This window comes from Microtus pennsylvanicus, chromosome 1 (assembly GCF_037038515.1).
Source record: "Microtus pennsylvanicus isolate mMicPen1 chromosome 1, mMicPen1.hap1, whole genome shotgun sequence".
Classification (NCBI taxonomy): Eukaryota; Metazoa; Chordata; class Mammalia; order Rodentia; family Cricetidae; genus Microtus; species Microtus pennsylvanicus.
The window spans coordinates 84,176,758-84,202,946 of record NC_134579.1 but is presented as its reverse complement, the minus strand read 5'-3'; the positions used below and the strand labels follow the sequence as shown (position 1 = coordinate 84,202,946).

At 43.2% G+C, this 26,189-nt stretch overlaps 1 long non-coding RNA gene across 1 annotated transcript in view; it reads right to left on the bottom strand.

The window, feature by feature from the left end:
• LOC142840138 (uncharacterized) overlaps positions 1 to 25,235 on the bottom strand; it is an 80,347-nt gene extending 55,112 nt beyond the window's left edge. Inside the window, exon 1 of the long non-coding RNA XR_012908900.1 lies at positions 25,150 to 25,235. This is a non-coding gene — a long non-coding RNA (uncharacterized LOC142840138). The remainder of the gene's footprint in view (positions 1 to 25,149) is intronic.
• Between the last annotated feature and the right edge of the window lie 954 nt (positions 25,236 to 26,189).

The following is a 26,189-nucleotide window of genomic DNA, read 5'->3' as shown; positions in this document are numbered from 1 at the left end:
AGCTACGGAGAAACCCTGTCTCGAAAATCAAAAAAAAAAAAAAAAAAGAGTCATTTTGACATTAGGTACATTATTTTAATTTTTATTAAAGAGGAAATTGGAAGGGTGTTATTTCTTTAAAAAAGAAAAGCACAGTGATCATTCATTGAACAATCACTAATGATCAACAAAATGATAATCCCAAGCCAGAATAAAAACAGCATTATCGCCAGGAAATGTCAACTGTCACTTCTAAAGGGTGAAAGTGTCGCCGCACCAAGCTGTCATTTTTCACTTTGTACAATGGACGTGACCTGCGAGTCTCCAACAGTTCATCTTATGTCTGGCAAGAGGTCTGTGTGGTGTGGTAAATAACATCAGTGAGAAACACTGCTGGGTAGTGTCTGCTGCGGTGCTCTACCTCACCACTCGGCAAGCATCAGCCCCTTCGACGCATTTAGACAGCTCCTGTTGCCACCCAAATATTGCCTACTGGTATTTATAAAGGTTCTATTTAATTGCATCATAGCCTCTTATTTAATAATACTGAAATGGGAGTTTTAAATGTATGCTAAAGTTGCTTACACCAGATTCCTGTGTCATGGACCAGTCTCGACAAAAATACCTCTCGCCAGGGTAGAGGTGTGAGGATTTATAGTTATATATAAATATATATCAATATAGTAAAGAATATGAAGATGTGAATGAAAATAATAAAACAAAGAAACATAGAATAGTATCAGGAGGGAGTTCCAGTAAATACTGAACTTCGTCCGCGTGGACTCCAAAAGTTAGGAGTAAGACAAAAGTAACATGATACAACGAAATGAACAGACCAATTGAAAGTTGCGGGCTACATTCAGGGTTAAACATTCTGTTACTAGAACAAAACAAGCCACGCTCACATACTAGACCAAAACATTCTGTAGGCAAACCACTCCCTGGGTGGAATCCAAAGTTATGTCCATAAAGGAACTGGGCCCTTAGTTGGATCCTTAGACTTTTGTTTGAGTTAGGAACAATCTACTTCTTTATTCCTGGAGTACAAGGTCTTGTTATTAGCCACACCTGTTGACAATAATCTTGAGCGAACAGAACTCTCAGGTCAACATCTAGGTGGGGACTTTGTTTGAAGTAGAAGCATTATAACCTTGAAGGAACTAGAGGTAAGTTCCAACTCTCTGACCTTTAGTCAACGTGGAAATAGGTTCACATTTTCAGGTCCTCCCCATTCCTGTAAACAGTATTGCTGATCACCCTCCAGTACCTTGTTTATAAGAACAACTCCAGATGTATCCAACATATAGAAACAATGCCTACTAGTATACATATGTGTGTGTATATATATATATATATATATATGTATATATATATATGTATATTTGTATATATACTTTCATATATACTATTGGGCATTATTTGGTTTCATAGACTTTAAATTATGGGGAAGGAGAATGAAATTAAGAGTACATTTTATGGTGAATATTCTTCATGCCTCAGGTTTTACAGACTATTCATGAATGCATTTGAGTGCACACAAATGATTGGCACAACTTTTAAATTACTGCACACAACAGGTAGCCTATGTTTAGATTGTACGATAACATACTGAGTCACTCAAAGGTGCAGGAGATATTAAATCATTCTTCTTAGGCTGCTTCTCTGCATGATTGTTCAGCTTTATGTGAAAGCCAAGTCTGGAGCAGAGGGTTTTTTATGTGAGCTGTGCAGAACACAGGGAGATGGTTAATTTGAACAAAACCCCCACTTCTCAGCCGGAATGAGCAGGCTGGCCCCGCTGCCCACATCTTGAGATCCACCTCTGAACTCTATGCATAACATTTTCAGAAGGACCCAGATGACAAGACCATATCCCTTTGCATCTTTCAGTTAAATGGGTTCTTCAGATAGACTAAATAGAACTCTTCTGTCTGTTAGGAGGACAAAACCACAATTGGTTATCCAATTTTTGTTTGAATGAATTGAAAAGAACTTGTGTTTGCAAGTGGTCACCGTATGAACATGAACTGTTTAAATAACCTCAATTCCCTCTTGCCTCTATCAGAAAGACTTCAAGTATGTCTTATTCATGTTACAACCTGACTGTTACCTCTGAGCTAAGAATTTTAAGGGCACCAACCCACAACATCTGAAACGTTTTGCCAAGGACATGACAGAACACCTTGAGAAAACAAACCTTCCCCTGATTCTAGACTTACACAACACTGGTGACCACATAGCTAAAATATGCCTGAGCCGCCCAATGGTAGAGGCTGTTCAATAAATAGACAGAATTTTTCTCATTATTGTCAGTAGGTGTCTCCTAAATCACTTGAACCATTTCTAAACCCCCTGTGTCTCTGATTTCAGGAGGATTTAATGTCCTCTTCTGGCCTCTGTGGGCACTGTAGCCATGTGATTCATATACATAAATGCAGGCAATATACTCATACACACAAAAGTAAATAAATCTTAAAAAATATTCCTCAACTCTTTTGCCCTAAAGCGTTGATATGCAAATGGACCTTTTCTTTTTTTTTTTAATATCATAAGTTGCCTTGTCTTGAGAGAGTGGGAGCTGATAACATTGCTTCCTGTTGCTGGTTTCCTTGTTGTGTGGTCTGCTACAGCTTTCAAGGACAACAAAAGAAACCCCCTATCGTACACTTCTGCCCAGTTTTCTCCTGACAGGCCCATGAGGGGCAGCGTTTTCTGCATCTCAGGCATTGTTTCTCATCTTGATGTCTACACTCTGGGTTCCTCCAGTGTCCAGAACCCCTAAATAGCCTGTGCATTTTTTTCTCCTTCAACTGCAGTCTACCTCTTGGAATTGAATGAACTGTCCCTAAACCCTGAAATTAGAATCCAAACGTAATATTCAAATAGCCTGTAATTAGAGCAAAATAGCCTCTAATAGACCATGCAAATGAAGACATTAATGAACTATGAACCGCTAAAGAACATAAAGGGGGCGACAGCTCACCCCTCTGCTGGTCCCCTTCAGCTGGGCAGCTGTATTCAATAGTTTGCTGGAAGTCAAGATGCTTCGTTCTCTGACTCAGCACAAGAGACCAGTCTCTGCCATCCGGTGATGGATTCGGCAGGTGGCTCTGTGAGATTTCAAATCAGTCTTGTCCTGTCCAGGCCCATTCCTGGTCACATTCTTCACAGTGGAACCATCGGTTCCCTGAGGGTTCATGACTGTCTGTATCAGAGCTGTGATACCAAGGAGAAATGAATAAACTTACCAGGGTGTGCCGCCTGGGACAGACCTCAAACTTGCTTCAATACGGATAAAACATAAACTGTTTTATTCATATAGCATACAAATACCACACACACTTACACATGCATATACACTCACATACTACATTTTTTTTGTTTGTTTGGGGTAGATTCCCTCACACACTCCATCCACATTGTTCACTAAGTAAACCGAATCGTTTATGGAGTGCCTACTGTATTTCTAGCACTATGTTGGATACATGTTTTCTTCCATTGAATTTTCAGAAAAAGATATGGCAAACCATTATCATTTCCACTTGCAGAGAAAAGGAAGCCGGACTTCAGAAAAACTGAATTGCCCAATCTTATCATTTTGGTAGTAAAACTTTGCTGTATTCCCAGACAACCTACTGGAATAGAAATAAACACAACGGTGATGTTTTTCATCATGGCAATATAAATGAGGAAAAGAAATATTGACTCTACGAATGAATTTCAAGGTTCAGCTATTGCAAAATAAGGATAGGTTTGGCCTTCATCCATCAGTGGTAGTACCCACCCTGAACCACCTCCCCTGCACCCCCCTGCAGGCTCATTGAAAACAAGGCTTTATCTCTTACCCCCTGGGGCTTCCCTCTCCCCTTTATTTTCCACTAAATATCAAATTAGCACAGAGTTCACACAAGAGGGTACTTAGAAGAATGGCCATGTTAATGAATGAGTGAGAACTGTTGAGGGAATCTTTGTGTGTGGGTAGCCATATTTGTGAGAGCATACACTTGTGTACGCAGGCTTGCCTGACAGACACGTTTGTGTCAAGGCTCAAGGTCAATGCTTTTCTAGTTATTTGCCTTGTATTTTCAGGTTACAGTCCAGTGTTGAGGGAATTCAGGGCAGGAACTCAATCAGGAAACTGAAGCAGAAACCATGAGGAAACACGACTTGCTGGCTCTCTTTCAGGCTCACGCTTGTTAGCTTTCTAAAACAGCCTAAGATGACCTGACCAGGGAATGGTGCCTCCCACAGTGGGCGGTGCCTTTCTACACCCGTTAAGATAGTCAAGACAGTCACTTAACTGACATGCCCACAGCCCAACCGGATGAAGACAATTCTTTAAGTCAAACTGTTTTTCAGGTGATTCTAGGCTGTATCAAGCTGACAGTTAATGGCTAAGGAGGACACTGAGTATCTTTTTTAATGATTACACCAGGAGAAAATGACACCTTAGGGTAGAAACTAAGGACTGAATAAAATTAGAGCCTAAAAGAATCCAAAATTGGGGCTGGGGAGATGACTTGGTGGTTAAGAGCATTGGTTGCTCTTCCAGAGGACCCGGGTTCAGTTCCCAGCACCACATGACAGCTCATAGCTGCCTGTAACTCCTGTTTCAGGGGATCTGATTCCTGTATACATGCATGCATGTAATGGTGAGATAGGTAAGGTAGTGGGGAAGGAGGAGGAGGGAAAGAATACCGTGATGGAAGAGTTAAAAAAAATGTCCGTGACACAAGAAGAGGCCTTACTAGCAGTTGGTGTCCTGGTAAGACAGACAGCTGTTAGGCAGATGTCTATAAAAAACTTTGAACTTCCTGTGTTCCAGGCATCCTAAGGGAACTTCACAACAGCTCTGTGGAGCAGTGAATAAATGCCATGAACCCCAGTCATTCACCAAAGATCCGAGACCTTACATAACCTGCCCCGGGTCACGCAGCCAGGCAGCGGCACTGGTAGGCAGGAGTAACATCTGGCTGGTCCTGGTGTCCCACGGCCTGATGGGGGTGTTGAGATGCCAGGATACTCCAAGAGGGTTCTGGGATTAAACAAGCATGAGTTGCTACTTGCTTCTGAATAAATAAGGCTGAGATCAAAGAAGACTGGTTTGGACTGAGGCAAGAGGTCAGAGAGAATTCATACAAGAACAAAGTTTTGGCAGAGAATAAATATTTAGTGTTAAACAGCTGCCCTGGAGTGAGGACTGGGAAGAGATGCAGCCCGGCTTTCCGTTGGTGGAGGAAGAAGAGGCCTTAAGCTCTCACACATGTGCGTGTGCATGTAGCAGGTATTGCTGTACTGTGAGAGTCTCTTGAATGCCAATAACAAGTTGGCATTTTAAATAGCACACACAGACAACACACACGCTAATGCAACACTATACACATATAGATATCACACTCAGCACACATATACACAGCACATGACACTCAGACAGATATGCACGTAGCACGCATATACACAGACACTTACGTAGACAGCACACATAGACATACCCATAGATGCCACACAACACACATATAGAACACATACACAGAAACCACACATACACTTACACAGACACACAGATAGCATACACACACACACACCCCAATCTGAGAACCTTAGAAAGCATTGATCCATTGATCTTAGCCTATTTTAACTACAGATCTCTGTAGTTAATATAGATGGCATAAGGACCATCTCAGGCTTGTTCCTGGCTTTCCCTTGTCTGTCCTGGCCACAGTAGATTCATCTGTGGATAGATGCCTGGCTCCAGTAGTCAATCCTAGTCTGCCTCGATGTTCACAATGTGGCCCAGAGTAAAGCCAGGATCAGCGCCACTCAGACCTCCTCTCTCGGGTTCGTGAATGGAGAGAGAGACATTTCACTTGGTCATTTCTCCTGTGCGAGATGATGGCCTTACTTTTAACCTAGGCTGCCTTGATCTCACGTTCATCTTATATAACCCTTCAGAGTGCTGGGAGTATGAATGTCTTCCTCCATGACTGCAAGAAAATGCACATTTGAAATGCTGCTCCATGCAAGAAGGCATGAGTAGCTTGCTCCCATGAGTAGGCCATCAGCAGTAGAACTGGGGAAGCTGCAGCATGAGGGAGCCAGCTTGTTAGAGACTTGTTATCTGGGGAAAGCATTTTATTGTTTGGCAATAGCGAATAAGGGTTTGTCTTAATTCTAGAAGCGAGTGGCGATTCAGTGGGTGGCAGTCCCTGCTTTGGGGACTGGGTTTGATATATGCAAATGTTTGCTCACAGGAATGCACGTGGGGGTTTTATTTCTTCTTGAGCTCAGTCCTCCCCCGGGGTGGATCTTATTTGCATTCAGCAGCAGCACGAAGGGGCTTCCCCCTTTCTTTCCCCTCTGCCAACTACTGCAACGAATTGAGAATTTGGTGACATTTCCAGCAGGCGGATATTACACAGAGCACATATCTGAGTGATAAGAGACACCAGCTGTTGCCAGAGAGATGATAATGACATTTTAAATGGACAGAACACTTATAAAAGGAAATGTAAAACTGGCCGGCTCAATGAAGTGGAAGTGGAAGAACACAGGCTCCTGAGACCACACTGTGCACACAAAGGCAGCACGTGCCAAGTGCATGCTCTTGATCAACAGCTCAGTGCTGTTCTTTTTCATAATTGTACTCAATGTAACTAGGTTTTGCCCAACATTTTTTTCCCCTTTGGCTGAGGAAGTATCTCGATGTTATTCACACAAAATAAAAATTAAAAAAAAATTGCACTTTTTTTCTCTGTATGTCTTTCCATGGTCTCCTTGTAAGGAAAAACATTTTTATTCCAGGGTGAGGCAGTTATATGAAGGAGGGCATTTTAAGTACTTAAGGACTAGTAGAGAGGAAACTAAGGATTCTGGGAAATTCCGTAAACTCCCCACATCTTGGCTGTAGGCTGCTAAGTTCCTGTCTTGGTACCATAAGATGTGAGCAATGGGAAAGTCAGAAAAATTATCTCAGCATGTCAGTGATGGGCAAAATTAACTGATGTAGGGTAGTGTTTGTCGCCGCACGAAGGATTTTGGACTTTACAGTTAGGATGACAAGTGGCGTCTGGCCTTCACTTCCCAGCTTTGGAACCCCACATGAGTTCAGGGATTTGTTTGTTTTCTTGTTTTGTCTTAACTACCTTTTGCTTAATTGTGACTGTCAGTATGAGACTTTGAAAAAAATAATATTTCACGACAAATGAAATGTCGAATGATAAGAAAATTCATTATCAGAAAATACACATCCATGAAGATTGGCATTTTGCACTGAATATTTATATTTTTTTCTGTGTTTTTAAAATTGAAAATAGATTCTTCGCACTTAATAGTTATGTAGAGAAATATGGGCCTTAACACAGACAGAAAATAAAAAGTTTTAGAGTAAAATGTTAAGCTTATTAAGCTTATCACAACAATGGGAACCTACTAAGACATTCTCTCTCCTCCAGTGATCTCCACACACTTTAAAATACAGATGCATCTGTCTTAGTTAAGCTTTATGTTAATCTTTTAAAAATCGAGTTTGGTATTGAGAATGTGAAGGGAACAAAGGAAAATCTATGTCTTGGGAAAATGTAGTGAGCCCAGGGCATCCAATTGCTGCTGTGGCTTCGACTGTAAAACACTTCATCAGAAGTAAGAAAAATAAAAGTGAAATTTCCCCATTGAGAAAAAGGCAATATTAATCATCATGACATAGATTTTTTTTTTAGGACAGTACTTTTTACTCTTTTATTACATTTTATCTGGGGAATTTTATGCGTCTTTTTTTCCTGGTTCACAGCCATGTGAATACTAGGTACAGAGACTCACATGGGACAGTTCGCATTCTGGCCTGTTTAGTGTGTTCCAGGCCAATCAGGGATAGACGGTAAGACTCTGTCTCAAAACTAAAACAAAAACACATACAAAAACCGAACACGTGGGAGGATCATTATCATAGACACTGTGAATCTATTCCATCCCTTGTCTAGCGTACCTTTAGCCCCTTTCCTTAAGAGAATCTGTCTTGAACACTACATTATATTACCTGATCGATCGAACGGCAGACTCCTTGGACAAAGAAAAACTGTTTACATTTGCTAGTTCTAAGCCCAACATCATTTCCGACATGAAATATGTGGGTCAGGCTGAACACAGATGCAAACTCCCTCCTTCATTTTCATCTCGAAGAAGTCTCGAACTCGCTTCTCCATGAATCCTGGCCAGCCCAAGATTCTTGTGGTGTAGGAGAGCCTGTCAGATGTGGTGCTGTGATGCCGGTTTTGAGCCTCACTTTGGCCCTTTATTTGGGCCTTTACAAGATAGAAGTGAGAGGCTAGAATTTCTACCATTTTATTTAATTTCAGGTTCATATGCTTGTAAAGAGCAGTATACAACAAACATTCCATGTATGGTAAAGTCACATTTAAATATAGACCGAGAAAAACTACACTCTATATTTCTACACAATGATCAGCATTACAGCCTCTGTACTCTTGGCTTTACCGTGTTTTTGTTTATAATCTGGTTTTTGTACATACTAAAACTCCTACTAGTTTAATGGTTTTATGGGTTAAGGAAACATGAGCTTCCAAGTTATTCTTATTTTCAAAGTTGATATACTAGGGCATAAAATATTCATATATATATAATATATATATTTCAAACATACAGTTTGAAGTTAGTTACATCCGGTGCTAATTCCGATAAGCCACTCACCAAGCAGATCTTGGGCAAGGTCCTTGGCTGTAGTTCCTTCATACGGGGGAACAAAACAACAACTTTCAAGATACCGAATGGATTCCGTGGTAGAATATGTTGTGCAAATATCTGGTGTCTAGGGATTCCAATGGTGTTTATTTATTTTTGATTATTTTAGTTAATTCAACTTCATGTATATGAGTGTTTTCTTGCATGTATGTTCGTGGACCACATGTGTGCAATGTCCATGGAGGCCAGAGAGGGTGTCAGATCCCTTGGGCCTAGAATTACATATGTTTATCAGTTTCTGTTTGGGTGCAAGGAAGGAACCCAGGTCCTCTGGAAGACCAGCCAGTGCTCTTAACCACTGAGTCATCTCTCCAAGCTCAATATCTGTTTTTCAGTGATACTATTTATTGCATTATTTTATTAAATGATAATAGTATATAGCACAAGACACTTAGCTAGCATCAAAAGAATGAAATGTCTGTGAATCAACAAAAATAACATAGAACATGTCAGGTAAAGTCAGGTGTGGAGGTGCACGCCTTTAATCCCAGCACTCAGGAGGCAGGGGCAGGTGGAGTTTGAGGCCAGCCCTCTACATAGTCAGCTCCAGGACAATCATGGCTATGTAGAGAGAGACCCTGTCTTAAAACATGAGCAACAACAACAACAATGACAGCAACAAAAACATGTCAGGTCACAGCTACACATGTCACCAAAGGAAATTAAATAGTTAAGTCACCAGACAGATTCCCCATGCTGGTGGGCTAGAGTCTTAACATGGCTAAAGATACATTATTCAGACTAATATGCATATTTGTTGCAATCCTTCAAAACATGGTCATTTAGTCTGCAGAAATTTAGAGACGTGTCCAAAAATTCACAGGGAAATGAAGTGAGTCGGAGTCGAAGTAGAATCTCAAAGAACAGTGTAAAGTGCTTGGACTTCCAGACTTTAAAGTTTATTATTGACCTGACACTGGGGACTGACATAAGGACAGGCACAGCCCTGCCACTGGGGACTGATATGAGGACAGGCACAGAAGCTAATGGGACATGGCTGACACTCCAGAAGCAAACCCCCTACTTAGATATATCTGCCGTCAGTTAATTTTGAGGGGTTTCCAAGGCCATTCGGTGGGGAAACAGGTTTTCACTAGAGATAGTGGGTCATGTGCTAAAGGATAAAGTTAGAGAAAGAAGACAAATACAGGAACGCAGACGCTAACACAGCATCGCTTTGTAAGGTCACACGAATAAACCCTTGTAGATTTATCTGGAGCAGGATGTCTTAGATACGATATGAAAATATGTATCAAAACAAAATATAGGTAAGTTGGGTTGCATCCATGAAAAGAAATCCTGTGCTCCAGAGAACCTGATCAAAGGACCATGCCAGCGGTGCCAACGGTTTGACCAAGGGTACGAAACAGTGCGGAGCACATCCGAGAGTACTCGGTAGTTAACAAAGTTAAGAGACAAGCAGTGATGTTGGGAAAATGTTCGCCAGTCACGTATTTGATCAAGGACCAGCCTTTGAACCATACAGAGACTTCCTGAAGCTCAACAATAAATACACAAATAATCCAGTTCAAAGACAGGCGATGCGTTCGTAATGCACTTCTCTAACAAAGATATACAAATGGCAAGACACAGGTGAAAGTGTGCCCAACAGCTTTAGTCCGCAGAGAGAGACACATCAAAACACACTGACACCCACTTCAAGGCCACTAGAGGGAGCTTCACCAGGGGCCGTGCCAAGTGTTGATGAGGCTGTGGAGAGATTGGAGTACTTAGATATTGCTGGTGGGAACTCGCGGAGCTGTGGGACAGCTATGCTGGGGAAGGAGCTCGCCTTTTTCAGAACATTAGACATGAGGCTGCCATGTGACTCAGCCATTGTTTCTAAGATACATTCGAGAGAAAGCAAAAGACACGATTTCGCAAAAGGGTATGTGATGGCTGATCTTGGTTGTCAACTTGACACATCTGGAAGGAGGAGAACTTCAGCTGAGGAGCTGCCTCCCTCAGATTAGCTTGTGGGCACATCTGTGGAGCATCTTCTTTATTGATAATCGATGTAGAAAGGACCAGCCCACTGTGGGCAGCGCCATTCCTAAGCCGGGTGGACCTGGGTTACTATAAGTGAGGTGGGTGGCCTCTGGGTCAGGCTCCTGCCTTGAGTTTGTGCTTTGGCTTCTTTTGATTACTGTACGCCAAATAAGTAAGCCCTTTCCTCCGAGTTATTTTTGGTCATGGTGTTTATCACAGCAACAGAAAAATAACCAACATAGTCTCTCTCTCTCTCTCTCTCTCTCTCTCTCTCTCTCTCTGTTCACACATTTTATGTATGCTTATGTAAATCTTTTTAGAAAATGATGATTATCCTTGAGAATGAATCAAGTTGTGATTACATGCTATGTGATGAGACCTAAATATGATTATGCAGGATGAAAGCAGCCAGGCACGCAGGCTGCGTGGTTTGTCATTTTGTTTATTTGAATTTGTTGAGTAGAAACACCCACAGAGACAGTAGATAGGTTAGCTGTTGCCAGGCATGGCTGCAAATGACTCTGGTGGTTTCTTTCTGGGACAGCTGGAGGCGACTCGTGATGATTAACAGTGAGGACTAGACTACAGAACTGCTACGCTGTGTGTATCAAAAAGTTGAATTTCAGCCAGGCTGTGGTGGCTCATGCCTCTAGTTCCAGCATTTGGGAGGCAGAGCTAGGCAGATCTCTGTGAGTTCGAGGCCAGCCTGGTCTACAAGAGCTAGTTCCAGGACAGGTCCCAAAGCTACAGAGAAACCCTGTCTCAAAAACCAAAACAACAACAACAACAACAAAAACTTTAACCTTATGTAATGTGAATGAAGTCTCTAAAATCCAATATAGTAAGATCGTTAACCATCAGTATTTATGTATTCAAAAATTCAAACAGGTAAACTTTTGTGACTAATCCATGCAGTTTCAAAGCCCTGGCTATTTTGTGGTTTTTTACCGTAGTGAGTCAGAAGTCAGACATTTTGGAAATACCGTCAGCCTGATTGTTGCCTTCTGGTACGTCTTCGGTAGATGACTGAAGGGATGGGGGCTTTGATACAAAGAACAGTACTCACATTGGCTATTGCTCTTGGTCTGGCCTCCCTAGAGTCTGGTCCTGGGGTCCCCGATAAACCATACCCACCCTACTGACACTCGCCCTTGGTCTAGTCCTACCCCCAGAGCAATGCTGAGAGCCAGGTACATACATGACCGTGTGACACTTTATCATTCTGATTGCTTCAGGCATTCAACATAATCCAAGGAACCCCTTTTTATGTTTCATTTACCTGGCTTTAATGAGACAAACTCACCTAATCCCTGATGTCTCTCTAAATTCAGAATGTAATTATTAGTGAGAGGTTAGCACAAATTTACATGCTATTCCCAAGTAGATGGGTATAAACAACATCAGTTAGCTAAAAGGATAATTAAAAAAAAATCCCATTAACCAAAACTCAATATCACGCAACTGAAATCCAAGTTGAAAGAATGGATGATTTGTCCTGGGGATGGCTCAGCAGGTAAAGGCACCTGGCCCAAGGCTGACTGGCCTGAATTTGAGCCTCAGTGCTCACATGGTGGAAAGAGAGGAACGACCCCTCAAGTGATGCTGTGACCCTCACAGGCTTGCTGTGGCATCATCTCCCTCGTGCACTCTCACACAGAAAAGTACATGTATAAATTTAAAAGGATAAGTAACTTGTCCATAGGAGAGATACACTTATTTGTAAGAATTGCTAGTAGTGTTTTGGGGGGCATGTTTTAGACATCCTCTACGAGGCCAATGTATGCCGGTCAGAATTTAACGATGCATAAACCCATAGGAAATTATGACTTTGTATGTCACTGTCATATTCTCTATGACATTCTGTCTCTTCCCTGGGCAGCCATTCTGGCCCTGGCCTTTTAGCTACAAGTGATCATTCCCTTCTTTGAGCTCCTCTCCGCTGTTGTTTTCTGTGTGCTTTTATTACCTGGTGTCAGATAAATGCCCTTTGCATTGGCTGAGCACATCCTGGAGTCTGCAATTAAATTGAAAATTTAAATTTAAAAAAATTAAAGTGAAAATTATTAGATTTTTTTTGCTGTTGTTTGTTTTTGTTTTTTGAGACAGGCTTTCTCTGTAGCTTGGGAGCCTGTCCTGGAATTCACTCTGTAGACCAGGCTGGCATTGAACTCATAGAGATCCACCTGCCTCTGCCTCCCAAGTGCTGGGATTAAAGGGATGAACTCTGATGGTTCATTCTCGATAATGCTTCAAGGCAGCTTAGGTCCAGCTGCAAATGAACAGAACACACTAGGCCACACTGTGCTTGTTAGTCTAGCTCTCGCCCCGGCTCTTCTCAAGTGTTTCTTCTCCCCAAACCAGAAGGCTAGAGCAGAAAACTACTACCAGCCAAGCTGCCTGCCAGGTCACATGTGTGATAAGTTTCAAAATAAACAGGATGTGAAACACAGAGATGAACCCACACATGGTTTTCATTAAAGAAAGGACAAGCGTAAGGAGCGGGGAAAGATGAGATCTAGGTGACCCATGAGACTGTCTGCCTGATTAATAAAAGAGGGACGAAGGACACACACTAGGGTTTATAAACCGCTCTGTGTCAAGTCAGTCTACCTGCCGTGCCAGGCTGATACCCATGCAGTGCCTTCGTTTGACTACCTTGAATCCCTAATGCTCTTATTGTGAAATGATGATCATGGTTTCTTACAATTAATAAATCAAAGCAATTATGAATTACTATTGTGTGTGACAGAGAGGAAGGGAGAGGAAAAGAGGGAGAGAGAGGGCAGGAGAGAGAGAACGTTGTATTTGTACAAAGAGGTAGCAGTTAGTTTCTGTTTGCTCTGGTTTCTCCTCAGATAGAGCAGAGATTTTATGATCCATGCCATCCCAATTCCTTTTGTCCTAACACTCAGAGGAGAAACGTCTAGATGCTGAGGTCAGTAGCAATTTCTCAGTGTTACATTGCCTTTCTGGTGTCTTTCCTGTCAATGAAACTGCCCCAGAGGTGCTTTTCATTCTACCCGTTTCCTTCTTGTGGTCTCGCATCACATCGGATACCACACTGATGTATGAGTAGTGTTCAATGTGGTCTGAGTCACTGAGCCGATCAACAGCAGAGGCCCCACGTGGATAGGAAATTGTATCAGAGGCTCTCTCTAAAAGCGGGTGGAACTCTCTGTGGATTCGATGGATTCACAGGTTGCTGAATGTGCTGAATTTGGCAGTGTTCTTCAGTGCCTTGAAGTCCTCCCACTGACCTAAGACTCGGCCCACCCCATGTCCTTGCCTCAGCTGGGGACATGCCAGTTGTCTACTTTAAACCTCGGCTAGGCGATGGCCTATGGTGGCTGTCAGCTTGACACATGGGGAGGAGGGAACCTCGACTGAGGAAATTGCCTCCGTTAGATTAGCCGGTGGTCATATCTGAGGGGGCATTTTCTTGGTTTCTAATTGATGTAGGAGTGATGCCACTGTGGGAAGCACCATTCCTAGGCTGCTGAGGCTGGTTCTGTAAGAAAGCCAGCAGAGAGAGCCGGGGGAAGCAGGTCAGTAAGCAGCATCCCTCTGTGGTTCCTGCTTCTGGCTCCTGCATGAGATCATGCCTTGGCTTCCCTCGATGATGGACTAACTGTAACATGTACACCAAATGAGTTATTTTTGATCTTTTATATTTGTTTAAGGACAGAAACAGAGATGCAAACTAGGTTACTTACCAAACTTTAAAGTAAGTTATTGGCTCTTTCTCACCCAACTCATCTTGACCAAAAGGTACGGAGGAGCAGAGTATAATAAACCTTTTATAGATCATGATGTCAGTGTCGCAATGATAAGGGTGAAGGCAGAAGTTAGCTCTTGGGGCCAACAATGCAAGGTCAGGGGTCTCTCAAGAAAGCATTCAACAATAAAACCCAGATTACTAAAGGGTAACTCCTACTTCTCACATAAGGTAGGTTCTTGGTCACGTAGCTGGTCCTGTTTTATTGGGTGGGACTGGATCACCCTTGTCATTTTATTCAACTCATGTCACAACTTAAAAAAATGCCTTTGTTCTTTAAATGGTGTGCATGTGTGTCTATGTAGATATGTGTGTGTGAGTGCAAGAGCCTGCGGAGGTCAGAGGATCCTCTCAAAATGGAGTCACAGGAGGTTGTGAGCTGTCTGATGTGTGTGCTGGGATTTGAACTTGACTCCTCCGGAAGAGCACTCTTAATTGCTGGACTATCACTCCAGCCCCTGATTTACACAAGTCTTTAGGGGATCAGCTCTGTGGTAGTCTTTATATGCCGAAGAAGTATATAATCAAAATGTGAAAAAGTGCTGGCCTAGAGCTAGGGAGAGAGCTTGGTTGGCAGAGTGCTTGCTGTGTAAGCACGGTGACCTGAGTTAATCCCTAGAACCCGTGTACAGGGTGAGGAGTGATTGCGTGTGTTTGTAAGGCTACCCCTGGGGAGACAGACAGGCTGGCTCCTGAGACTCATCACCAATCGGACTAGCCTACTTGGCGAGCCTCTAGTAGAAATCTTGGGTTGGAAAAAAAATGTACGTCTCTAACAAAGAATGACATGTGAGGTCTGACCTCCATTTATGAATGCACACCTGAACACACACACACACACACGGAGGAATTCTTGACTTAATGCTACAGAATATGCAGGAAGCGATCAAATCGAGGGGAAAACACTGTGCTAATAATCTTGTTTCGTTGAGACAGAACATTAATTCTGCACTTCCGTGGTGCGGAATTTCTGTCTGGCCACCTAAGCTCTCCCTTTTGACCAGCAGTTAAATGGATGCAATGTGTTTCTCCCACCAGCTCCATCTGATGCCAGTGTCTTTGGCAAACTGCAATGGAAAGGCAATGCCTAATAGGATTATTTCAGACAGGGGAGTGATTACTACCTGGGACATAGTTCCTCTTGCAGGATGAAGTGCTTCTTTGTTTGGGATTTTCTGGTTTTCTTCCCATCATGAGGCTAATGGACTAATGTTGTCTAACTAACTGGAAGCTGTATGGCTGTCAGAGGCCGTCATTGAGAAAAGGCTTGGTCTGAAGTGGAAAAAGGCGAGCCATCAAACCTAAAAGAAAATGAATTCCAAGCTCTAACTCTCTTCAGGGCTCTCCTGGGTCTCATGAGTTTGCCTAATGAGATTCCCAAAAAGGAAGGCCATAAATCAGTGTCACTTGGCGGCTTCAGCCCCAGTTACTGGGCTAAAGTGTCAGTGGACTGTGCGATTGACCATGGGGACCGGTAATCAACCCAAAGGCAACATGAACTCTGACCTGCTTCTGAAGGAAGAGGGATCGCAGCTGAAATGGGCCCAGGCTATGTGGTAAGATAGGAATATTCATGACCTAGAGCTTCAGGTGAAATCCCTGGGGATTACATTTCTTGGCTTCCTAACTTCTAAATAGAGGGAGATTTACAGGTTGCCTCCATGGATCCCAATAGGGTGGTGAGTGGGTCTCTGAATTCACCTTGGACTGCTGTTTTAATCTTACTGATAAGATGAGCAGAATGTACTATATAGAATCCTAGTGTTGCCAGGCGATTGCCTTTAATCCCAGCACTTGGGAGACAGAGGCAGGCGGATCTTTGTGAGTTCGAGGCCAGCCTGGTCTACAAGAGCTAGTTTCAAGACAGGCTCCAAAGCTACAGAGAAACCCTGTCTTGAAAAACAAAAAACAAAAAGAATCCTAGTGTTTAGAGGTGGAAAGTGACCTCATTCATAATTTTAGCTTAGGTGTCACTACTCTGAAGTAAGGAGACTCTTGGTAATATTACAGAGTTTGGCAGTTCAGAACAGTCTGTTGCTAGACACTTCCCTTTGAATGGCATGCCGTCCCTGCATCTCTCTTTACCTCATTGTTCTTGTATATGAACTAAAAACAGTTACAGCATCTCGAGTCTATAGAGCTGCAAGGATTAGATCAGTTAATTAGTCAAAGTGCTTAGAGTCTTGGCCCAGAGAACTGTACGGTGTTCGCTTTTATTGTCATCAAATTTCACAGTGTGCTACATGCTGTTAATTACATGGTGTTCAAATGTGCTGTTGATCATAGTCAAACCAGAGCCGTTTGAAAAGTGGTCCATCGATCATCTGTATGGGGAACATCTGCTTGCTATACATAGCATTCAGAGAACGTTCTTAGATCATTTAGACTAGTGGTAGTAAATGACCCCTCTGCATCAGTCTCAAGTTGACGGCAAGAACTCATCCGTCCACTTAGTGTCTTCAGAATGCTGACCACGTGTCAGATGCTACCCTGGCTTCTGGAGATGAGGCAGTGAGCAAGAAGAGTGCACAGTCTCTGCTCTGTCCCCAACACCTCAGTGAGTTCATTAGATGGTTCTCTAAAAGCTAAGGACAATGAAGCTTGGGAAGCTATCAGCTGATCGTCCATAAACCACAAGCTAGTCTCAGGTCTCCTGTCACACCAGACAGCTTTAAACTTCCTTTGTCACCATGCAGTTCTAAAAACATACAGGACTGTGTTTGCCTGTCAAATTAGCTAACACAGGAGGAGTGTGGTCACAGCAAGTCCCCAGCTGTGTCCTTCTCACTAAATCACGTGTGTCCCAGAGCCCTGGGGCTACCTCACTTCCTGCTTTCCCTCTCTGGTTCCAGTCACCACACCTTAGCCCCCTGCCGTGTTCATGCAGCAAGCGACGGGGATAAGTGGGGATATCACTGACAGAGAAAGACTGGACAATGGGAGCACACTGAGAGATCGCTTTATCTTGAGAACTCAGACTTCAAACTCCGCACTGCACAGGCTCTGAACCTCAAGGGAAAGAATACCTGTGCAGTTTCGAGCCTTTGCCAGGGTCCCCAGGTCGTACCCAAGATGCTGAGGAAAATATTTACTTCCTTAGGACTTTGACATTGAGGCTCCCAAGCTGTGGGTCTCGATCCCTGTGCAGGAGGAGGGGGCTCAATTGACGTTTTTCACGGGAGTCACCTAAGAGCATCGGGAAACATAGAGAGGTGCATTATGATTCATAACAGTAGTGAAATTATGGTTATGAAGTCGTAATGAAAGTAACTTTATGATTGCTATACATTTTACTTTAAGTGTTTTTCATTTTGTTACTTATGAGGACATGTACAAGAAAAATGTGGAAATAGGCACCTAGGGCAGGTAGTTTTTGGTATATTGACTTATCAATAGTCCAATTATTGTGTTTCTCCATTCTTAAGACACCACCCTCCATGAGACACATATTTATATAGCACTAAGCAGGAAAAATAGCATTATTAATAAAACATTATTGGCTCATTGTAAGAGACACCTCGATTTCAGATGTGAAAGCGAGAAAAGAGCCCGAAAACTCTGAATTAGATAAAAACATTTTTTCATGTGATCCAGTACCAAATTATGCCATCTAAAGGATACTGAGTTATTGTTGCCCTGAAATGCTTTGGGCTGAATTGCTTTAACTATCCATTTAAAAAAAAAAAAAGATGCCTTAGGAAAAATGGAAGTGCTAAAACCAAGTCCTTTTTTGTTTTCAGGACACAAACTGAATTATTTATAGATGAAAGGAGGCTGTGCTGGATTCACTTCACAGGAGGTCTGGGGGTGGGCGTTGAGGGAGAGTGGGGGTGGGGTGGCATGAGCTGGAAAGTGTTCAGGCTGGAGCACATTTAGATGTGTGCTTATACCGCTCTCTGAGAAGTTCAAGGCTGGGGGGATGTCCACTTACTAGTGACAGAGCTTCAGGAAACAACCCTGGGCTCTCATGTATTCCAAGGCGTCTCCATGTCCATAGTACAAGGGTCCAGAACAGTGGTCCTCAGCCTTCTTCATGCTGCGACCCTTTAATCCAGGTCCTCATGTTGTGGTGACCCCAATGATAACATTATTTTCCTTGCTACTTCATAACTGTAACTTCACTACTGTTATGAATCGTAATGTAATAACTATGTCTTCCGATGATCTTAGACTATCCCGTGAAACGATCATTTGATATCGCCCCAGGGGTCGAGACCCATCCGTTGGGAGCCACCACCCCAGAGGCCACCAACGACTGTGTTTGCTGGGACTGTGGGTGAGCAAAGATGCTCACTGCTGGTGCTTAGTCCTTCTTCTGAATGATGCTCACTGCTGGTGTCTAGTCCTTCTTTGGAAGGGTAGTTTTCTGCAATTGCATCTAGCCCTAAATGTCATGCTCTCCTTCAAATAAATGTTCTCTTAGCTTAGTGAGCAAAGTGTTGGAAGAGAAGGTAATTAAAACCTGTCACACTAGCAACTGACATTTCTGTTGCAGGGTCCAGGATTGTGTCAAGTAGAGTATCGGACCCTGTTTAATCCTCATAAGAACCTGGGCATCTCTCTTTGTCCCCAGGTGGAAACAGCTCGAGGAAAGCTAAAAGCACTTTGGGCAAGTGAGCGGCAGGGCCTGTGCTTGTAAGTCACCTCTTGGTACCACCTTTCTTCAGAGAGTCCGCGTGGGCAGCCGTGGAAATCCCACCTCCCTGAGAGTCAAAGTGAAACAGCGGCAGCTCTAGCCAGTGGCCAACAGACGAAGGTGCGTGAAAAGGTGCACAGACACAGGAAGTGAGCAAACCCTTGTAGAAACAAACCAGAAAGGAACACAGACACCTTTGTGCAGAGAGTGCACAGTGTCGGCAGTCACAGAGAGCATCTTTCCTTTCCTCCAGAGTCTTTAATCCTTATGAGACTGGGCTCACAATTTCTTCAGCCTGTGCTGCTGCCTCCTGGGCTCGTGCCGTGAAGCAGGGCATCTCTGGGAGCTCAGATGGGCCTCTGACACGCACAGCCTATGACTTTTACACCATCTGGAACTTTGCCCATGCTCTTTGCCATAGTATGAAGGGTATTTTTTCACATGGTCTGTTCCCTGAATAGTCCTGACTTGTTACAGAATCTAATCACTGTTCTTTGCATGTGTAGAGATTCAAAGATTACTCCTGCCCTGGCAGGCCGGCTTCTACTGTGTTCGTGTTTACCCACAGAGGCCTCGGCAATACTTAGTCAAAAGAACTTCTAGAATAAGAAATCATCTGGATTGGCTCACATTTGAGTTTCAGGGTTCTCAAGGAAACTGGAGTTTGCCATGTGTACCTTCAAGCAATTAAAGTCACATGGGGTATGGGGCTATGGCACAGGTCATCATTGGTATGGGTTGCTGCATGTAGCATATCCCAACTAACACGCTTTCCTTACATTTCTGATAATGTCACCAAAAAATCATGTTGAACTTCATTGAGGTATTCTGCAATCTGCTTTTTTACTTATGGAATGCAGAAAATGATCTTATATTTCTCACTGTTATAGCTTGTTATTTACAGTCTGTTAAGATCGGGCTGGATTTTCATCTTGGTCACAGATAAATATATTTTTAAACATTCTATCTCTAAGTACCTATTAAACATATTTATCTAAGACACTGGTAGATAAGCTGTTGACAGAGGCTGCTCATTTGTTCCCAGCCGCTTAGTCCCAAAATAATCACTTAGGAACTATATTATTTGCAATAGTGTTTAGCCAATAGCCTAAGCATAATACTAGCTAGCTTTTGTATCCTAAACTAACCCATCTCCATTAATCTGTACATCACCATGAAGTCATGCAAAGTTTTGGTGGGCTCCATTGGAGGTGTCTGTTTCTTATGGTGGCTACATGGCTTCTCCCTGACTCCACCTACTTTCTCCCAGCATTCAGTTTAATTTTCCTGCCTAGCATTACTCTGTTAAGCCATTGGCCAAAAGCAGCTTCTTTAGTAACCAATGGCAATAAAACATATTCACAGCATGCAGAGGGGAATCTCACATCAATATGCATCTTAAAAAAGGTTTAAAAACAGAATTTTGTTGTAAGTCACCTTGCCTCTCCCAGGTTATTATTTGCAGCCTTTGAATGTGACAATATGCTCACCTCCCTTGTCCTGAGCTGCTCTCCAATAACCTCAGGATGGAGCAGGCATTCCACTCAAGTTCAAGTGCAGTGTCTACTACATTTCCTTAAACTACTGTTTTTCACTAATTTGGCAAGACTTAACTAGAAAAAAAAAGCAATGGTCAAGAATGTCATCTAGGGCTGGAGAAATAGCTCAGAGGCTAAGAACACTGGCTGCTCTCCAGAGGTCCTGAGTTCAGTTCCCAGCACCCATACGGTGACTCACACCATCTATAATGATTTCTGGTGCCCTCTTCTGGAGTGCAGGCAAGCATGCAGGCAGAACAGTACATACATAACAAATAAAGAAATAAATCTTTAATAAAAGCATATCACCTGGTTTAAAAAGAATGATGCCGTTTAGTGTCTTTTAAACTTTATCATTATTTTTTGTATAATGCTAGGGAGAATTATCAACAAATAGGCATTATTTGTTTTTGCCCATGTATGCTTTTGTTTTTTTCTTTATTTTTTTAAAAAATATTTATTTACTTTGTTTTATAGGCATGAATGTTTTGCATGCATGTCTGTGTACCATGCACATGCCTGGTTCCAGTAGAGGCCAGAACAGGGCATTGGATCCCCTGGAACTGGAGTTATAGTCAGTTGTGAGCCACCATGTGGGTGCTAGGAACTGGAGCTAGGTCCTCTGGAAGAACAGTCAGCACTCTTAACTACTAAACCATTTCTCCAATCCCTGCTTTTATTATCTCTAATTCATTTCTAGCCTGATATTCTTTATCAGGTATTGCTTATACTGTGAGATAATCAAAGCAATCTAGATGTTCATTAATTACTTTAGAAGAATGTGAGTGTCTAACCATCAAGAGATCATAGGTAAGAGCTCAGATGAAGTCCTCGGAAAAGCATTTGGGAAGCCCTGTACACTCAAGCTCTTCACTTGAGTGGGACTGACGCAATCTTTCTAGTTTGTGTATTATTAGTTATTATTTCCTCAGAATGATCATGAATTGCTTAAGCTGATTGACATGTAAGCCATGGCAAATAGTTGAACTTGTTTCCAGTAATTAGTCCCTAAGGAAGCTCTGAAGCATCCCAACTTTTCACAATACAGGGAGAGTGACTGAAGCCGATTCGAGAGCCACATTCTGGAGTAAACCATGTAAAAGTTCTCAGGATTATCAAGTAATGTTTAAAGAGGTATTGCAAAGCTAACCTGTGCTTTACCACACATACTTTGACTTGGCAGAAGATACTTACCTTCAACTAAAGTATTTTTATTTGTTTGTTTTGTTTTTTGCTTGTTTGTTTATTTGTTTTTTTTTTTTTTTTTTGATTTTTTCGAGACAGGGTTTCGCTGTGGCTTTGGAGCCTGTCCTGGAACTAGCTCTGTAGACCAGGCTGGTCTCGAACTCACAGAGATCCGCCTGCCTCTGCCTCCCGAGTGCTGGGATTAAAGGCGTGCGCCACCATCGTTTATTTGTTTTTGAGACAGAGTTTTGCTCTGTAACCCTGGCTGTCCTAGAACGCACTCTGTAGACAGGTTGGCCTTGAACTCACAGAGAGTCACCTGCCTCTGCCTCCCAAGTGCTGGGATTAAAGGCGTGTGCCACGACTGCCAGCTCAACAATGTTTTATGTTGAGAACTGGCTTTTGGGCTAAATAATGAGCTCTCTATCTACTAGTCTAGTTCCAGATCGATGACCAAAGAACAAATAAACCAAAACAAATAGCGAATGTTGTGGCAGCTCCTTTCTTAGTGAATCTATGCTGGATTTTCGGGTCCCTCTGGCATCTCTTTTGCTAGTCTATAAACTGTCCCTTTAGGTCCATGTAGGGCACTGTCAACTTGAGGAAGCCGAACATGTGAATCCATTCTTTCAGCACCAACAGGCAACAGTCTCCCACTTAAAAACAAATGCTGACAATCTCACTTAGTGTGCTGACCTAGCATTCGACTCCAACCACCTCACACGGGCTGAATTTCAAGGAAATTGCTCAACTTCTACAGAAGCAGAATTGCTAGAATCAACTATGTTACACACATCTGCCATTCCCCCTCACTATAGGATGAGCACTGCTATTCCTTTGCCTTGACCCGTGTTTCCTGGTGTTCCTGTCATTGGAAAGATGCGTCGATTGCAGGGGAAGTGCTGTTGCTGACCAACTCTGTGTACGAGATTCACAGGAAGTGCCCAGAAAGTGCCAAGAAGCTCTCTGTGAACCCTCCTAGTGTGAGCCCTCCTGGCTCATGGTGGTAGGCCCCACTCCTGCATGATTTTGTCAGACACATATTAAATGGAACAGACGTTTCACCGATTTCCCATCTGTCTATAAAGGATCCACTTTAGGTAATAGTTCTCATGCCTACAGTGTATTCAAAATAAAATCATATTTCTCTACGTTAGTTCTCACAGACATACGTCTGTGTCATCTAAGTAAAAACTTACAGAATGGTAGAAGAATTTGTCAGATGGAGCATGGAATCCTAGTACTTGAAGCTAGCTATCTTTTCAGTCTTTTGTTCATTTGACTAAAAAATTAATTAATAAGAGCATAAGACATGCAATAAATGTGTTATTATTAAGTGTGGCTCCAGACCAGTGGCTATTTTATCAAAATAGGGAATCTTTTAATTTATTTACCAGTATTTTATGTGCATTCATGTTTTGCCTGCATATATGTCTGCCTCCTGAGGTGCCTGGTGCCCATAGAGCCAGAAGAGAGCATCAATCTCCTGGAACTAGAGCTAAGGACGGCTGGGCCCCACCATATGAATGCTGGGAACTGAACCTGGGTCCTCTGAAAAATCAGGCGATGCTCTTACCACTGAGCCATCTCTTCAGCCCCACATCAGGAAATTCTTGTGCTTAGTATTTATTTAGCATTATAGTCTATGTCTTGGAGATCGTCCCCCAAATGTTCCCATGCAGAGAAATTGTCCTTTGAGCACAGCCCAGGGACAGCAGAACGTGAACAACGTAAGAGCGTGAACAAGTCATACTCTTCGCGAGTGATATAACAGATTTCATGTTGGAATGCTAAGCCAAGCCCACTGCTTGCCTTTGCGGCTTCCATTGTGGGCGCCTGGCTGCAAAAGGTCAGCAGCTTACCCTCCTTCAAGCTTTCAGCTTTATACTTAAGTAATTTTAAGAAGCGTGGGATTAGCCAGCAAAAAGCGGAGTGAGGCAAAAAAGAAAAATCCTCAGAGGACCCTCCCAAACCTCAGCGACTCTACATTCTTCACTTGGGTGTCGGGTGCAGAAAATTTATTTATTTATCTGTGTAAAAGGTACAGAAACAGGGTACAGCAGACCCCCAGGCACACCTTGGACAGATGAGACACCTTGGTCCTGGAAGGAAAAAGCCTGGAGAGAACCAGGCTAAATCCCCGCAAGATGATACCTTTCGATTTTAGACAGGACAGCCTCCAAGGCTCTCTCGTAGCTTGCACATGGGAGGAAAGCCATCCCACGGGAATGTAAATATAAGCCATTGGCACGGGTGACATTGGGCAGGACTGTGATTTGTGTAGAGGGAGAGGAGGACACAGATAGGTGCGCATTGCATGGGTTGGGGGCAGTTGGAGTTGGAGTTGGGGGTGGCAACTGCAGGGAGAGCTCACTATGACCATAGCCCACTTACTCGCCTTGTATCTGAAAAGGCCAGGTAGGAGAGGAGGCATATGTGGACGCAGAATTAGCACAGTCAGCTTGATTAAAGTCTATCTTTTCTTTTAAGACATCTCAACATCTAACCTACAGAAAAATATTCTGCAGACCAATTAGTGGCAAACATTGAGTCAGGTCAAATGAACAAAAACGTTAAGAGTTCCTGGAATTCCTCCCGAAAGGTTGGATTTGGTTAGCATTAGGCAAGTAATTACCTTATATACAACCGAGCTTGTTCTGTGACATTCCAGGTTGGACAAATCCCTGGCTTTCAGTTTGCATTCTGACAATTACCAACTTCCCAATTTAATTTGCCACAATCTCAAGGAGCTGGCCTGCACGAGCTGGCACTGAGCCCAGCAAATCGTCCACACGTTGCAGAGCAGTACCCACTGAGGCATCGCGGCTCAACCCCCCTCACCACACCTAAGCAAATACCAAAGGACTTTAGAAAAATGACCGACGGATTCAGAATGACATGTGGTAACAATTCCTCAGGATCTCTCACTTGTCCCAGACTCAATCTCAGGTGGAAGAGATAATTCGATCCCTTTTCAAGTGAACTGATTGCACTGGCTCTCAACAGAGGGAAAAGCCAGTCCACAGTGGACGCCTCGCCTCCACACTTGCCTAAAGGACAACGGCTCTGTACACCCATTTCGTCACAGAAGACTTTTTATTTTAAAAGCAGTGACTTTTTTTTCTAAAGCTTTCCGTTTTAAATCAGAGTTGTGTGTGCACATTTGACAATGAGCTGTTATTCTTAAAAGCAGGAGGCAAAGCAGCCTGCTCAAGTTTCACATGAAGCAAAAAAAAAAAAAATGTTTCTTCAAATTATCTCAGTTTCAAGAGTTGCGGCCGAGCTCTGCTTACCTTACAACTTCAGCTCCACAGAGGTCTATCGGGTTTAAAAGCAGGATGCCAAGTCGCAGGGTTGATTTTCTTGCACACAAGTTTCATCTGTCAAAGCACTCAGCTCCTCATGAGGAACCGGCCCTCTCTCTTGCCAAACACCAATGAGGAAGCCTCCCAGCACATGTGGGTAGTGGCTTCCCTGGAAGCCAGTCAATGCCTGCACATACTCTCTGGGACAGAGGTGCCAGATGAACTTGGCCTGGGTCACACAAAGCCTGCCATTGTGAGGTCCTGAGCATCTCTTGAGGGGGGTAAAAGGCGTTCTAAGAAACTCTTGCCAGTCTGAAGTCTTCTTGTGCTTGTTAGCTGTGCCATTCATACATTGAAAATGAAGAGGAAATGGCATTCTTCTGCCTAGCCCAGTGGTCATCAGAGATGCTTCACCCAGCAACTGATGGAAACAGATGCAAAGACCCACCATGAAACAGTTGGTGGACCCCAGGCAATCCTGTGGAAGAAGGGAGGAAGAATTGCGGGAGCCAGAGGGGCCAAGGACACCACAAGAAAACTCACAGAATCAACTGACCTGGGCTCATAGTGGATCACAGAGGCTGAACCACCAACCAAAGAGCCTGCATGGAACTAACCTAGGCCTTCTGCATATGTTACAGTTGGATAGCTTGGTCTTCTTGTGGGACCTAACAGAGGGGGCACGGCCTTTCTCTGACTCTCTTATCTGCTTTTGGGACCCTTTTCTCCTCATCCAGACTTGGAGGGGAGGTGCCTAGTCTTGCTTCGGTTTGATATGCCGTGGCTGACTGATGTACATGGGAGGACTGTACTTTTCTGGGGAGAAGGGAGAGGCAGTGCACGGGGGAGGAGAATGGGGGAGGAAGGGGGAAGGGACTAGGGAAGGAAAAGGGAGAGCAGGGCTTTGATTGTGCTAGAAAGAAATTAATTAAATAGTTAATTTTAAAAAGGAAAATAAAGAGGAAACATCTGGCGACAGCTTCCTAGGGCACCAGTCAGATTCCCTAGAATCCACCCATATGTTGCGA